At 45.5% G+C, this 9,885-nt stretch overlaps 38 non-coding genes across 38 annotated transcripts; all 38 read left to right on the top strand.

The window, feature by feature from the left end:
• Positions 1 to 82: 82 nt before the first annotated feature.
• On the top strand, positions 83 to 164 carry TRNAL-UAG (transfer RNA leucine (anticodon UAG)). Its single transcript has one exon. It is a non-coding gene; the product is annotated as a tRNA-Leu (tRNA).
• Positions 165 to 234: 70 nt separating this feature from the next.
• Positions 235 to 316, top strand: TRNAL-UAG (transfer RNA leucine (anticodon UAG)). The gene has a single exon. It is a non-coding gene; the product is annotated as a tRNA-Leu (tRNA).
• Positions 317 to 386: 70 nt separating this feature from the next.
• On the top strand, positions 387 to 468 carry TRNAL-UAG (transfer RNA leucine (anticodon UAG)). The gene has a single exon. It is a non-coding gene; the product is annotated as a tRNA-Leu (tRNA).
• Positions 469 to 689: 221 nt separating this feature from the next.
• On the top strand, positions 690 to 771 carry TRNAL-UAG (transfer RNA leucine (anticodon UAG)). The gene has a single exon. It is a non-coding gene; the product is annotated as a tRNA-Leu (tRNA).
• A 222-nt stretch (positions 772 to 993) lies between these two features.
• Positions 994 to 1,075, top strand: TRNAL-UAG (transfer RNA leucine (anticodon UAG)). Its single transcript has one exon. It is a non-coding gene; the product is annotated as a tRNA-Leu (tRNA).
• Positions 1,076 to 1,145: 70 nt separating this feature from the next.
• TRNAL-UAG (transfer RNA leucine (anticodon UAG)) lies at positions 1,146 to 1,227 on the top strand. Its single transcript has one exon. It is a non-coding gene; the product is annotated as a tRNA-Leu (tRNA).
• Positions 1,228 to 1,449: 222 nt separating this feature from the next.
• Positions 1,450 to 1,531, top strand: TRNAL-UAG (transfer RNA leucine (anticodon UAG)). Its single transcript has one exon. It is a non-coding gene; the product is annotated as a tRNA-Leu (tRNA).
• A 221-nt stretch (positions 1,532 to 1,752) lies between these two features.
• TRNAL-UAG (transfer RNA leucine (anticodon UAG)) lies at positions 1,753 to 1,834 on the top strand. Its single transcript has one exon. It is a non-coding gene; the product is annotated as a tRNA-Leu (tRNA).
• Positions 1,835 to 2,056: 222 nt separating this feature from the next.
• On the top strand, positions 2,057 to 2,138 carry TRNAL-UAG (transfer RNA leucine (anticodon UAG)). Its single transcript has one exon. It is a non-coding gene; the product is annotated as a tRNA-Leu (tRNA).
• A 70-nt stretch (positions 2,139 to 2,208) lies between these two features.
• Positions 2,209 to 2,290, top strand: TRNAL-UAG (transfer RNA leucine (anticodon UAG)). Its single transcript has one exon. It is a non-coding gene; the product is annotated as a tRNA-Leu (tRNA).
• A 70-nt stretch (positions 2,291 to 2,360) lies between these two features.
• Positions 2,361 to 2,442, top strand: TRNAL-UAG (transfer RNA leucine (anticodon UAG)). The gene has a single exon. It is a non-coding gene; the product is annotated as a tRNA-Leu (tRNA).
• A 222-nt stretch (positions 2,443 to 2,664) lies between these two features.
• Positions 2,665 to 2,746, top strand: TRNAL-UAG (transfer RNA leucine (anticodon UAG)). The gene has a single exon. It is a non-coding gene; the product is annotated as a tRNA-Leu (tRNA).
• A 526-nt stretch (positions 2,747 to 3,272) lies between these two features.
• Positions 3,273 to 3,354, top strand: TRNAL-UAG (transfer RNA leucine (anticodon UAG)). The gene has a single exon. It is a non-coding gene; the product is annotated as a tRNA-Leu (tRNA).
• A 70-nt stretch (positions 3,355 to 3,424) lies between these two features.
• On the top strand, positions 3,425 to 3,506 carry TRNAL-UAG (transfer RNA leucine (anticodon UAG)). The gene has a single exon. It is a non-coding gene; the product is annotated as a tRNA-Leu (tRNA).
• Positions 3,507 to 3,576: 70 nt separating this feature from the next.
• TRNAL-UAG (transfer RNA leucine (anticodon UAG)) lies at positions 3,577 to 3,658 on the top strand. The gene has a single exon. It is a non-coding gene; the product is annotated as a tRNA-Leu (tRNA).
• Positions 3,659 to 3,728: 70 nt separating this feature from the next.
• On the top strand, positions 3,729 to 3,810 carry TRNAL-CAG (transfer RNA leucine (anticodon CAG)). The gene has a single exon. It is a non-coding gene; the product is annotated as a tRNA-Leu (tRNA).
• Positions 3,811 to 4,032: 222 nt separating this feature from the next.
• TRNAL-UAG (transfer RNA leucine (anticodon UAG)) lies at positions 4,033 to 4,114 on the top strand. Its single transcript has one exon. It is a non-coding gene; the product is annotated as a tRNA-Leu (tRNA).
• Positions 4,115 to 4,184: 70 nt separating this feature from the next.
• On the top strand, positions 4,185 to 4,266 carry TRNAL-UAG (transfer RNA leucine (anticodon UAG)). Its single transcript has one exon. It is a non-coding gene; the product is annotated as a tRNA-Leu (tRNA).
• A 70-nt stretch (positions 4,267 to 4,336) lies between these two features.
• TRNAP-UGG (transfer RNA proline (anticodon UGG)) lies at positions 4,337 to 4,418 on the top strand. The gene has a single exon. It is a non-coding gene; the product is annotated as a tRNA-Pro (tRNA).
• Positions 4,419 to 4,488: 70 nt separating this feature from the next.
• TRNAL-CAG (transfer RNA leucine (anticodon CAG)) lies at positions 4,489 to 4,570 on the top strand. Its single transcript has one exon. It is a non-coding gene; the product is annotated as a tRNA-Leu (tRNA).
• A 374-nt stretch (positions 4,571 to 4,944) lies between these two features.
• TRNAL-UAG (transfer RNA leucine (anticodon UAG)) lies at positions 4,945 to 5,026 on the top strand. Its single transcript has one exon. It is a non-coding gene; the product is annotated as a tRNA-Leu (tRNA).
• A 678-nt stretch (positions 5,027 to 5,704) lies between these two features.
• TRNAL-UAG (transfer RNA leucine (anticodon UAG)) lies at positions 5,705 to 5,786 on the top strand. Its single transcript has one exon. It is a non-coding gene; the product is annotated as a tRNA-Leu (tRNA).
• A 222-nt stretch (positions 5,787 to 6,008) lies between these two features.
• TRNAL-UAG (transfer RNA leucine (anticodon UAG)) lies at positions 6,009 to 6,090 on the top strand. Its single transcript has one exon. It is a non-coding gene; the product is annotated as a tRNA-Leu (tRNA).
• Positions 6,091 to 6,160: 70 nt separating this feature from the next.
• Positions 6,161 to 6,242, top strand: TRNAL-UAG (transfer RNA leucine (anticodon UAG)). Its single transcript has one exon. It is a non-coding gene; the product is annotated as a tRNA-Leu (tRNA).
• A 70-nt stretch (positions 6,243 to 6,312) lies between these two features.
• TRNAL-CAG (transfer RNA leucine (anticodon CAG)) lies at positions 6,313 to 6,394 on the top strand. Its single transcript has one exon. It is a non-coding gene; the product is annotated as a tRNA-Leu (tRNA).
• A 222-nt stretch (positions 6,395 to 6,616) lies between these two features.
• Positions 6,617 to 6,698, top strand: TRNAL-UAG (transfer RNA leucine (anticodon UAG)). The gene has a single exon. It is a non-coding gene; the product is annotated as a tRNA-Leu (tRNA).
• A 70-nt stretch (positions 6,699 to 6,768) lies between these two features.
• On the top strand, positions 6,769 to 6,850 carry TRNAL-UAG (transfer RNA leucine (anticodon UAG)). The gene has a single exon. It is a non-coding gene; the product is annotated as a tRNA-Leu (tRNA).
• A 222-nt stretch (positions 6,851 to 7,072) lies between these two features.
• Positions 7,073 to 7,154, top strand: TRNAL-UAG (transfer RNA leucine (anticodon UAG)). Its single transcript has one exon. It is a non-coding gene; the product is annotated as a tRNA-Leu (tRNA).
• A 70-nt stretch (positions 7,155 to 7,224) lies between these two features.
• Positions 7,225 to 7,306, top strand: TRNAL-UAG (transfer RNA leucine (anticodon UAG)). The gene has a single exon. It is a non-coding gene; the product is annotated as a tRNA-Leu (tRNA).
• A 70-nt stretch (positions 7,307 to 7,376) lies between these two features.
• On the top strand, positions 7,377 to 7,458 carry TRNAL-CAG (transfer RNA leucine (anticodon CAG)). The gene has a single exon. It is a non-coding gene; the product is annotated as a tRNA-Leu (tRNA).
• A 222-nt stretch (positions 7,459 to 7,680) lies between these two features.
• Positions 7,681 to 7,762, top strand: TRNAL-UAG (transfer RNA leucine (anticodon UAG)). Its single transcript has one exon. It is a non-coding gene; the product is annotated as a tRNA-Leu (tRNA).
• Positions 7,763 to 7,984: 222 nt separating this feature from the next.
• Positions 7,985 to 8,066, top strand: TRNAL-UAG (transfer RNA leucine (anticodon UAG)). The gene has a single exon. It is a non-coding gene; the product is annotated as a tRNA-Leu (tRNA).
• Positions 8,067 to 8,136: 70 nt separating this feature from the next.
• On the top strand, positions 8,137 to 8,218 carry TRNAL-UAG (transfer RNA leucine (anticodon UAG)). The gene has a single exon. It is a non-coding gene; the product is annotated as a tRNA-Leu (tRNA).
• Positions 8,219 to 8,288: 70 nt separating this feature from the next.
• Positions 8,289 to 8,370, top strand: TRNAL-CAG (transfer RNA leucine (anticodon CAG)). Its single transcript has one exon. It is a non-coding gene; the product is annotated as a tRNA-Leu (tRNA).
• A 222-nt stretch (positions 8,371 to 8,592) lies between these two features.
• Positions 8,593 to 8,674, top strand: TRNAL-UAG (transfer RNA leucine (anticodon UAG)). The gene has a single exon. It is a non-coding gene; the product is annotated as a tRNA-Leu (tRNA).
• Positions 8,675 to 8,896: 222 nt separating this feature from the next.
• On the top strand, positions 8,897 to 8,978 carry TRNAL-UAG (transfer RNA leucine (anticodon UAG)). Its single transcript has one exon. It is a non-coding gene; the product is annotated as a tRNA-Leu (tRNA).
• Positions 8,979 to 9,048: 70 nt separating this feature from the next.
• TRNAL-UAG (transfer RNA leucine (anticodon UAG)) lies at positions 9,049 to 9,130 on the top strand. Its single transcript has one exon. It is a non-coding gene; the product is annotated as a tRNA-Leu (tRNA).
• Positions 9,131 to 9,200: 70 nt separating this feature from the next.
• On the top strand, positions 9,201 to 9,282 carry TRNAL-CAG (transfer RNA leucine (anticodon CAG)). The gene has a single exon. It is a non-coding gene; the product is annotated as a tRNA-Leu (tRNA).
• The last annotated feature ends 603 nt before the right edge of the window (positions 9,283 to 9,885 follow it).

The following is a 9,885-nucleotide window of genomic DNA, read 5'->3' as shown; positions in this document are numbered from 1 at the left end:
CCATTTCTATCAGCCTATTTTGTTTTCTAAGATTAATAAGATGAAGCTTTTGCTTATTAGTCTGAGGTGACCTTTTCTTCAAGGTAGAGTGGCCGAGTGGTCTAAGGCGCTGGTTTTAGGCACCAGTCTCTTCGGAGGCGTGGGTTAGTATCCCACCTCTGTCAGCCTCTGTTGTTTTCTAGGATTAATAAGATGAAGCTTATGGTTATTAGTCTGAGGTGACTTTTGCTTCCAGGTAGAGTGGCCGAGTGGTCTAAGGCGCTGGTTTTAGGCACCAGTCTCTTCGGAGGCGTGGGTTAGTATCCCACCTCTGTCAGCCTCTTTTGTTTTCTAGGATTAATAAGATGAAGCTTATGGTTATTAGTCTGAGGTGACTTTTGCTTCCAGGTAGAGTGGCCGAGTGGTCTAAGGCGCTGGTTTTAGGCACCAGTCTCTTCGGAGGCGTGGGTTCGAATCCCACCTCTATCAGCCTATATTGTATTCTAGGATTAATAAGATGAAGCTTTTGCTTATTAGTCTGAGGTGACCTTTTCTTCAAGGTAGAGTGGCCGAGTGGTCTAAGGCGCTGGTTTTAGGCACCAGTCTCTTCGGAGGCTAGGGTTCGAATCCCATTTCTATCAGCATATTTTGTTTTCTAAGATTAATAAGATGAAGTTTTGCTTATTAGTCTAAGGTGACTTTTTCTTCAAGGTAGCGTGGCCGAGTGGTCTAAGGCGCTGGTTTTAGGCACCAGTCTCTTCGTAGGCGTGGGTTCGAATCCCACCTTTATCAGCCTCTTTTGTTTTCTAGGATTAATAAGATGAAGCTTATGTTTATTAGTCTGAGGTGACGTTTGCTACCAGGTAGAGTGGCCGAGAGGTCTAAGGCGCTGGTTTTAGGCACCAGTCTCTTCGGAGGCGTGGGTTAGTATCCCACCTCTGTCAGCCTCTTTTGTTTTCTAGGATTAATAAGATGAAGCTTATGCTTATTCGTCTGAGGTGAATTTTGCTTCCAGGTAGAGTGGCCGAGTGGTCTAAGGCGCTGGTTTTAGGCACCAGTCTCTTCGGAGATGTGGGTTCGAATCCCACCTCTATCAGCCTATATTGTATTCTAGGATTAATAAGATGAAGCTTTTGCTTATTAGTCTGAGGTGGTCTTTGCTTCAAGGTAGAGTGGCCGAGTGGTCTAAGGCGCTGGTTTTAGGCACCAGTCTCTTCGGAGGCGTGGGTTCGAATCCCACCCCTATCAGCCTCTTTTCTTTTCTAGGATTAATAAGATGAAACTTATGCTTATTAGTCTGAGGTGACTTTTGCTTCCAGGTAGAGTGGCCGAGTGGTCTAAGGCGCAGGTTTTAGGCACCAGACTCTTCGGAGGCGTGGATTCGTATCCCACCTATATCAGGCTCTTTTGTTTTCTAGGATTAATAAGATGAAGCTTATGCTTATTATTCTGAGGTGACTTTTGCTTCCAGGTAGAGTGGCCGAGTGGTCTAAGGCGCTGGTTTTAGGCACCAGTCTCTAAGGAGGCGTGGGTTCGAATCCCACCTCTACCAGGCTCTTTTGTTTTCTAGGATTAATAAGATGAAGCTTATGCTTATTAGTCTGAGGTGACTTTTGCTTCCAGGTAGAGTGGCCGAGTGGTCTAAGGCGCTGGCTTTAGACACCAGTCTCTTCAGACGCTAGGGTTCGAATCCCATTTCTATCAGCCTATTTTGTTTTCTAAGATTAATAAGATGAAGTTTTGCTTATTAGTCTAAGGTGACTTTTTCTTCAAGGTAGCGTGGCCGAGTGGTCTAAGGCGCTGGTTTTAGGCACCAGTCTCTTCGCAGGCGTGGGTTCGAATCCCACCTCTATCAGCCTCTTTTGTTTTCTAGGATTAATAAGATGAAGCTTATGCTTATTAGTCTGAGGTGACGTTTGCTACCAGGTAGAGTGGCCGAGAGGTCTAAGGCGCTGGTTTTAGGCACCAGTCTCTTCGGAGGCGTGGGTTAGTATCCCACCTCTGTCAGCCTCTTTGGTTTTCTAGGATTAATAAGATGAAGCTTATGGTTATTAGTCTGAGGTGACCTTTGCTTCCAGGTAGAGTGGCCGAGTGGTCTAAGGCGCTGGTTTTAGGCACCAGTCTCATCGGAGGCGTGGGTTCGAATCCCACCTCTATCGGCCTATATTGTATTCTAGGATTAATAAGATGAAGCTTTTGCTTATTAGTCTGAGGTGGACTTTGCTTCAAGGTAGAGTGGCCGAGTGGTCTAAGGCGCAGGTTTTAGGCACCAGTCTCTTCAGAGGCGTGGGTTCGAATCCCACCTATATCAGGCTCTTTTGTTTTCTAGGATTAATAAGATGAAGCTTATGCTTATTAGTCTGAGGTGACTTTTCCTTCCAGGAAGAGTGGCCGAGTGGTTTAAGGCGCTCGTTTTAGGCACCAGTCTCTAAGGAGGCGTGGGTTCGAATCCCACCTCTATCAGGCTCTTTTGTTTTCTAGGATTAATAAGATGAAGCTTAGGGTTATTAGTCTGAGGTGACTGTTGCTTCCAGGTAGAGTGGCCGAGTGTTCTAAGTCGCTGGTTTTAGGCACCAGTCTCTTCGGAGGCGTGGGTTCGAATCCCACCTCTAACAGCCTATATTCTTTTCTAAGATTAATAAGATGAAGCTTTTGCTTATTAGTCTGAGGTGACTTTTGCTTCAAGGTAGAGTGGCCGAGTGGGCTAAGGCGCTGGTTTTAGGCACCAGTCTCTTCGGAGGCGTGGGTTCGAATCCCACCTCTATCAGCCTCTTTTGTTTTCTAGGATTAATAAGATGAAGCTTATGCTTATTAGTCTGAGGTGACTTTTGCACCCTGGTAGAGTGGCCGAGTGGCCTAAGGCGCTAGTTTTAGGCACTTGTCTCTTCGGAGGCGTGGTTTCGAATCCCACCTCTATCAGGCTCTTTTGTTTTCTAGGATTAATAAGATGAAGCTTATGCTTATTAGTCTGAGGGAACTTTTGCTTCCAGGTAGAGTGGCCGAGTGGTCTAAGGCGCTAGTTTTAGGCACCAGACTCTTCGGAGGCGTGGGTTCGAATCACATTTCTATCAGCCTATTTTGTTTTCTAAGATTAATAAGATGAAGCTTTTGCTTATTAGTCTGAGGTGACTTTTTCTGCAAGGTAGCGTGGCCGAAAGGTCTAAGGCGCTGCTTTTAGGCACCAGTCTCTTCGAAGGCGTGGGTTCGAACCCAACCTCTGTCAGCCTCTTTTGTTTTCTAGGATTAATAAGATGAAGCTTATGGTTATTAGTCTGAGGTGACTGTTCATTCCAGGTAGAGTGGCCGAGTGTTCTAAGGCGCTGGTTTTAGGCACCAGTCTCTTCGGAGGCGTGGGTTCGAATCCCACCTCTATCAGCCTCTTTTGTTTTCTAGGATTAATAAGATGAAGCTTATGCTTATTAGTCTGAGGTGAGTTTTGCTTCCAGGTAGAGTGGCCGAGTGGTCTAAGGCGCTGGTTTTAGGCACCAGTCTCTAAGGAGGCGTGGGTTCGAATCCCACCTCTATCAGGCTCTTTTGTTTTCTAGGATTAATAAGATGAAGCTTATGCTTATTAGTCTGAGGTGACTTTTGCTTTCAGGTAGAGTGGCCGAGTGGTCTAAGGCGCTGGTTTTAGGCACCAGTCTCTAAGGAGGCGTGGGTTCGATTCCCACCTCTATCAGGCTCTTTTGTTTTCTAGGATTAATAAGATGAAGCTTATGCTTATTAGTCTGAGGTGACTTATGCTTCCAGGTAGAGTGGCCGAGTGGTCTAAGGCGCTGCTTTCAGGCACCAGATTCTTCGGAGGCGTGGGTTCGAATCCCATTTCTATCAGCCTATTTTGTTTTCTAAGATTAATAAGATGAAGCTTTTGCTTATTAGTCTGAGGTGACTTTTTCTGCAAGGTAGCGTGGCCGAAAGGTCTAAGGCGCTGCTTTTAGGCACCAGTATCTTCGAAGGCGTGGGCTCGAACCCAACCTCTGTCAGCCTCTTTTGTTTTCTAGGATTAATAAGATGAAGCTTATGGTTATTAGTCTGAGGTGACTGTTGATTCCAGGTAGAGTGGCCGAGTGTTCTAAGGCGCTGGTTTTAGGCACCAGTCTCTTCGGAGGCGTGGGTTCGAATCCCACCTCTATCAGCCTCTTTTGTTTTCTAGGATTAATAAGATGAAGCTTATGCTTATTAGTCTGAGGTGACTTTTGCTTCCAGGTAGAGTGGCCGAGTGGTCTAAGGCGCTGGTTTTAGGCACCAGTCTCTAAGGAGGCGTGGGTTCGAATCCCACCTCTATCAGGCTCTTTTGTTTTCTAGGATTAATAAGATGAAGCTTATGCTTATTAGTCTGAGGTGACTTTTGCTTTCAGGTAGAGTGGCCGAGTGGTCTAAGGCGCTGGTTTTGGGCACCAGTCTTTAAGGAGGCGTGGGTTCGAATCCCACCTCTATCAGGCTCTTTTGTTTTATAGGATTAATAAGATGAAGCTTATGCTTATTAGTCTGAGGTGACTTATGCTTCCAGGTAGAGTGGCCGAGTGGTCTAAGGCGCTGCTTTCAGGCACCAGATTCTTCGGAGGCGTGGGTTCGAATCCCATTTCTATCAGCCTATTTTGTTTTCTAAGATTAATAAGATGAAGCTTTTGCTTATTAGTCTGAGGTGACTTTTTCTGCAAGGTAGCGTGGCCGAAAGGTCTAAGGCGCTGCTTTTAGGCACCAGTCTCTTCGAAGGCGTGGGTTCGAACCCAACCTCTGTCAGCCTCTTTTGTTTTCTAGGATTAATAAGATGAAGCTTATGGTTATTAGTCTGAGGTGACGTATGCTACCAGGTAGAGTGGCCGAGAGGTCTAAGACGCTGGTTTTAGGCACCAGACTCTTCGGAGGCGTGGGTTAGTATCCCACCTCTGTCAGCCTCATTTGTTTTCTAGGATTAATAAGATGAAGCTTATGCTTATTAGTCTGAGGTGGCTTATGCTTCCAGGTAGAGTGGCCGAGTGGTCTAAGGCGCTGGTTTTAGGCACCAGTCTGTTCGAAGGCGTGGGTTCGAACCCAACCTCTGTCAGCCTCTTTTGTTTTCTAGGATTAATAAGATGAAGCTTATGGTTATTAGTCTGAGGTGACTGTTGCTTCCAGGTAGAGGGGCCGAGTGTTCTTAGGCGCTGGTTTTAGGCACCAGTCTCTTCGGAGGCGTGGGTTCGAATCCCACCTCTATCAGCCTCTTTTGTTTTCTAGGATTAATAAGATGAAGCTTATGCTTATTAGTCTGAGGTGACTTTTTCTGCAAGGTAGCGTGGCCGAAAGGTCTAAGGCGCTGCTTTTAGGCACCAGTCTCTTCGAAGGCGTGGGTTCGAACCCAACCTCTGTCAGCCTCTTTTGTTTTCTAGGATTAATAAGATGAAGCTTATGGTTATTAGTCTGAGGTGACTGTTGATTCCAGGTAGAGTGGCCGAGTGGTCTAAGGCGCTGGTTTTAGTCACCAGTCTCTTCAGAGGCGTGGGTTCGAATTTCACCTCTATCAGCCTATATTGTATTCTAGGATTAATAAGATGAAGCTTTTGCTTATTAGTCTGAGGTGACCTTTGCTTCAGGGTAGAGTGGCCGAGTGGTCTAAGGCGCAGGTTTTAGGCACCAGTCTCTTCGGAGGCGTGGGTTCGAATCCCATCTACATCAGGCTCTTTTGTTTTCTAGGATTAATAAGATGAAGCTTATGCTTATTAGTCTGAGGTGACTTTTGCTTCCAGGTAGAGTGGCCGAGTGGTCTAAGGCGCTGGCTTTAGGCACCAGTCTCTTCGGAGGCTTGGGTTCGAACCCCACCTCTATCAGTCTCTTTTGTTTTCTAGGATTAATCAGATGAAGCTTATGCATATTAGTCTGAGGTGACGTATGCTACCAGGTAGAGTGGCCGAGAGGTCTAAGACGCTGGTTTTAGGCACCAGACTCTTCGGAGGCGTTGGTTAGTATCCCACCTCTGTCAGCCTCATTTGTTTTCTAGGATTAATAAGATGAAGCTTATGGTTATTAGTCTGAGGTGACTATTGCTTCCAGGTAGAGTGGCCGAGTGGTCTAAGGCGCTGGTTTTAGGCACCAGTCTCTAAGGAGGCGTGGGTTCGAATCCCACCTCTATCAGGCTCTTTTGTTTTCTAGGATTAATAAGATGAAGCTTATGCTTATTAGTCTGAGGTGACTTTTGCTTCCAGGTAGAGTGGCCGAGTGGTCTAAGGCGCTGGTTTTAGGCACCAGTCTCTAAAGAGGCGTGGGTTCGAATCCCACCTCTATCAGGCTATTTTGTTTTCTAGGATTAATAAGATGAAGCTTATGCTTATTAGTCTGAGGTGACTTATGCTTCCAGGTAGAGTGGCCGAGTGGTCTAAGGCGCTGGTTTCAGGCACCAGATTCTTCGGAGGCGTGGGTTCGAATCCCATTTCTATCAGCCTATTTTGTTTTCTAAGATTAATAAGATGAAGCTTTTACTTATTAGTCTGAGGTGACTTTTTCTGCAAGGTAGCGTGGCCGAAAGGTCTAAGGCGCTGCTTTTAGGCACCAGTCTCTTCGAAGGCGTGGGTTCGAACCCAACCTCTGTCAGCCTCTTTTGTTTTCTAGGATTAATAAGATGAAGCTTATGGTTATTAGTCTGAGGTGACTGTTGCTTCCAGGTAGAGGGGCCGAGTGTTCTAAGGCGCTGGTTTTAGGCACCAGTCTCTTCGGAGGCGTGGGTTCGAATCCCACCTCTATCAGCCTCTTTTGTTTTCTAGGATTAATAAGATGAAGCTTATGCTTATTAGTCTGAGGTGACTTTTGCTTCCAGGTAGAGTGGCCGAGTGGTCTAAGGCGCTGGCTTTAGGCACCAGTCTCTTCGGAGGCTTGGGTTCGAACCCCACCTCTATCAGTCTCTTTTGTTTTCTAGGATTAATCAGATGAAGCTTATGCATATTAGTCTGAGGTGACGTATGCTACCAGGTAGAGTGGCCGAGAGGTCTAAGACGCTGGTTTTAGGCACCAGACTCTTCGGAGGCGTTGGTTAGTATCCCAGCTCTGTCAGCCTCATTTGTTTTCTAGGATTAATAAGATGAAGCTTATGGTTATTAGTCTGAGGTGACTATTGCTTCCAGGTAGAGTGGCCGAGTGGTCTAAGGCGCTGGTTTTAGGCACCAGTCTCTAAGGAGGCGTGGGTTCGAATCCCACCTCTATCAGGCTCTTTTGTTTTCTAGGATTAATAAGATGAAGCTTATGCTTATTAGTCTGAGGTGACTTTTGCTTCCAGGTAGAGTGGCCGAGTGGTCTAAGGCGCTGGTTTTAGGCACCAGTCTCTAAAGAGGCGTGGGTTCGAATCCCACCTCTATCAGGCTATTTTGTTTTCTAGGATTAATAAGATGAAGCTTATGCTTATTAGTCTGAGGTGACTTATGCTTCCAGGTAGAGTGGCCGAGTGGTCTAAGGCACTGGTTTCAGGCACCAGATTCTTCGGAGGCGTGGGTTCGAATCCCATTTCTATCAGCCTATTTTGTTTTCTAAGATTAATAAGATGAAGCTTTTGCTTATTAGTCTGAGGTGACTTTTTCTGCAAGGTAGCGTGGCCGAAGGGTCTAAGGCGCTGCTTTTAGGCACCAGTCTCTTCGAAGGCGTGGGTTCGAACCCAACCTCTGTCAGCCTCTTTTGTTTTCTAGGATTAATAAGATGAAGCTTATGGTTATTAGTCTGAGGTGACTGTTGCTTCCAGGTAGAGGGGCCGAGTGTTCTAAGGCGCTGGTTTTAGGCACCAGTCTCTTCGGAGGCGTGGGTTCGAATCCCACCTCTATCAGCCTCTTTTGTTTTCTAGGATTAATCAGATGAAGCTTATGCATATTAGTCTGAGGTGACGTATGCTACCAGGTAGAGTGGCCGAGAGGTCTAAGACGCTGGTTTTAGGCACCAGACTCTTCGGAGGCGTTGGTTAGTATCCCACCTCTGTCAGCCTCATTTGTTTTCTAGGATTAATAAGATGAAGCTTATGGTTATTAGTCTGAGGTGACTATTGCTTCCAGGTAGAGTGGCCGAGTGGTCTAAGGCGCTGGTTTTAGGCACCAGTCTCTAAGGAGGCGTGGGTTCGAATCCCACCTCTATCAGGCTCTTTTGTTTTCTAGGATTAATAAGATGAAGCTTATGTTTATTAGTCTGAGGTGACTTTTGCTTCCAGGTAGAGTGGCCGAGTGGTCTAAGGCGCTGGTTTTAGGCACCAGTCTCTAAAGAGGCGTGGGTTCGAATCCCACCTCTATCAGGCTATTTTGTTTTCTAGGATTAATAAGATGAAGCTTATGCTTATTAGTCTGAGGTGACTTATGCTTCCAGGTAGAGTGGCCGAGTGGTCTAAGGCGCTGGTTTCAGGCACCAGATTCTCCGGAGGCGTGGGTTCGAATCCCATTTCTATCAGCCTATTTTGTTTTCTAAGATTAATAAGATGAAGCTTTTGCTTATTAGTCTGAGGTGACTTTTTCTGCAAGGTAGCGTGGCCGAAGGGTCTAAGGCGCTGCTTTTAGGCACCAGTCTCTTCGAAGGCGTGGGTTCGAACCCAACCTCTGTCAGCCTCTTTTGTTTTCTAGGATTAATAAGATGAAGCTTATGGTTATTAGTCTGAGGTGACTGTTGCTTCCAGGTAGAGGGGCCGAGTGTTCTAAGGCGCTGGTTTTAGGCACCAGTCTCTTCGGAGGCGTGGGTTCGAATCCCACCTCTATCAGCCTCTTTTGTTTTCTAGGATTAATCAGATGAAGCTTATGCATATTAGTCTGAGGTGACGTATGCTACCAGGTAGAGTGGCCGAGAGGTCTAAGACGCTGGTTTTAGGCACCAGACTCTTCGGAGGCGTTGGTTAGTATCCCACCTCTGTCAGCCTCATTTGTTTTCTAGGATTAATAAGATGAAGCTTATGGTTATTAGTCTGAGGTGACTATTGCTTCCAGGTAGAGTGGCCTAGTGGTCTAAGGCGCTGGTTTTAGGCACCAGTCTCTAAGGAGGCGTGGGTTCGAATCCCACCTCTATCAGGCTCTTTTGTTTTCTAGGATTAATAAGATGAAGCTTATGTTTATTAGTCTGAGGTGACTTTTGCTTCCAGGTAGAGTGGCCGAGTGGTCTAAGGTGCTGGTTTTAGGCACCAGTCTCTAAAGAGGCGTGGGTTCGAATCCCACCTCTATCAGGCTATTTTGTTTTCTAGGATTAATAAGATGAAGCTTATGCTTATTAGTCTGAGGTGACTTATGCTTCCAGGTAGAGTGGCCGAGTGGTCTAAGGCGCTGGTTTCAGGCACCAGATTCTTCGGAGGCGTGGGTTCGAATCGCATTTCTATCAGCCTATTTTGTTTTCTAAGATTAATAAGATGAAGCTTTTGCTTATTAGTCTGAGGTGACTTTTTCTGCAAGGTAGCGTGGCCGAAGGGTCTAAGCGCTGCCTACGCTATATCAAGGCCCGAGTACGCTCTTCTGGCTAGGGGGGACTTTTAAGGAACGCGACACCTTGTTTTTTGCTCTTTGCTTTTCGCAGACGGCGCTCGTAGCAGTCCCATTTTAAGGGATCTTCCATTTATTTGAAATTGGAGGGAGCGTGCATAAATATGATGGGCCAAATTTTTTAATAAAAAATTACTATTTTCCAGCGTTTCAATGCTATTAATAATGCGTAAATATTCTAATATTTATAATATATTTTCATTATTATTAGAAAGATTTATAATAATGATAATTATTATTTTTATCAAAAACGGTAATTGAAACTATTCATTGTTATGTCATTGTTCATGATACGAAACAAGCCTGTTGAAAGTTTTTCATTTAAGAAGTAAACTTGTTGCAATTACCATTTAATTATTTATTCACACTTAAAATCTTTCGAGATAGTGAATAAATAAATTAGTGTTTTTCTGATTGTAAGAAGACCATAAGTGTCGCGAGCATG

This window comes from Phalangium opilio, unplaced genomic scaffold, assembly GCF_054372755.1.
Source record: "Phalangium opilio isolate 3A_F unplaced genomic scaffold, DU_Popi_V2 ptg000810l_1, whole genome shotgun sequence".
Taxonomy (NCBI): domain Eukaryota; kingdom Metazoa; phylum Arthropoda; class Arachnida; order Opiliones; family Phalangiidae; genus Phalangium; species Phalangium opilio.
Note: the sequence above shows the minus strand (reverse complement) of the source record. Positions and strands in the feature narration are given on the sequence as shown.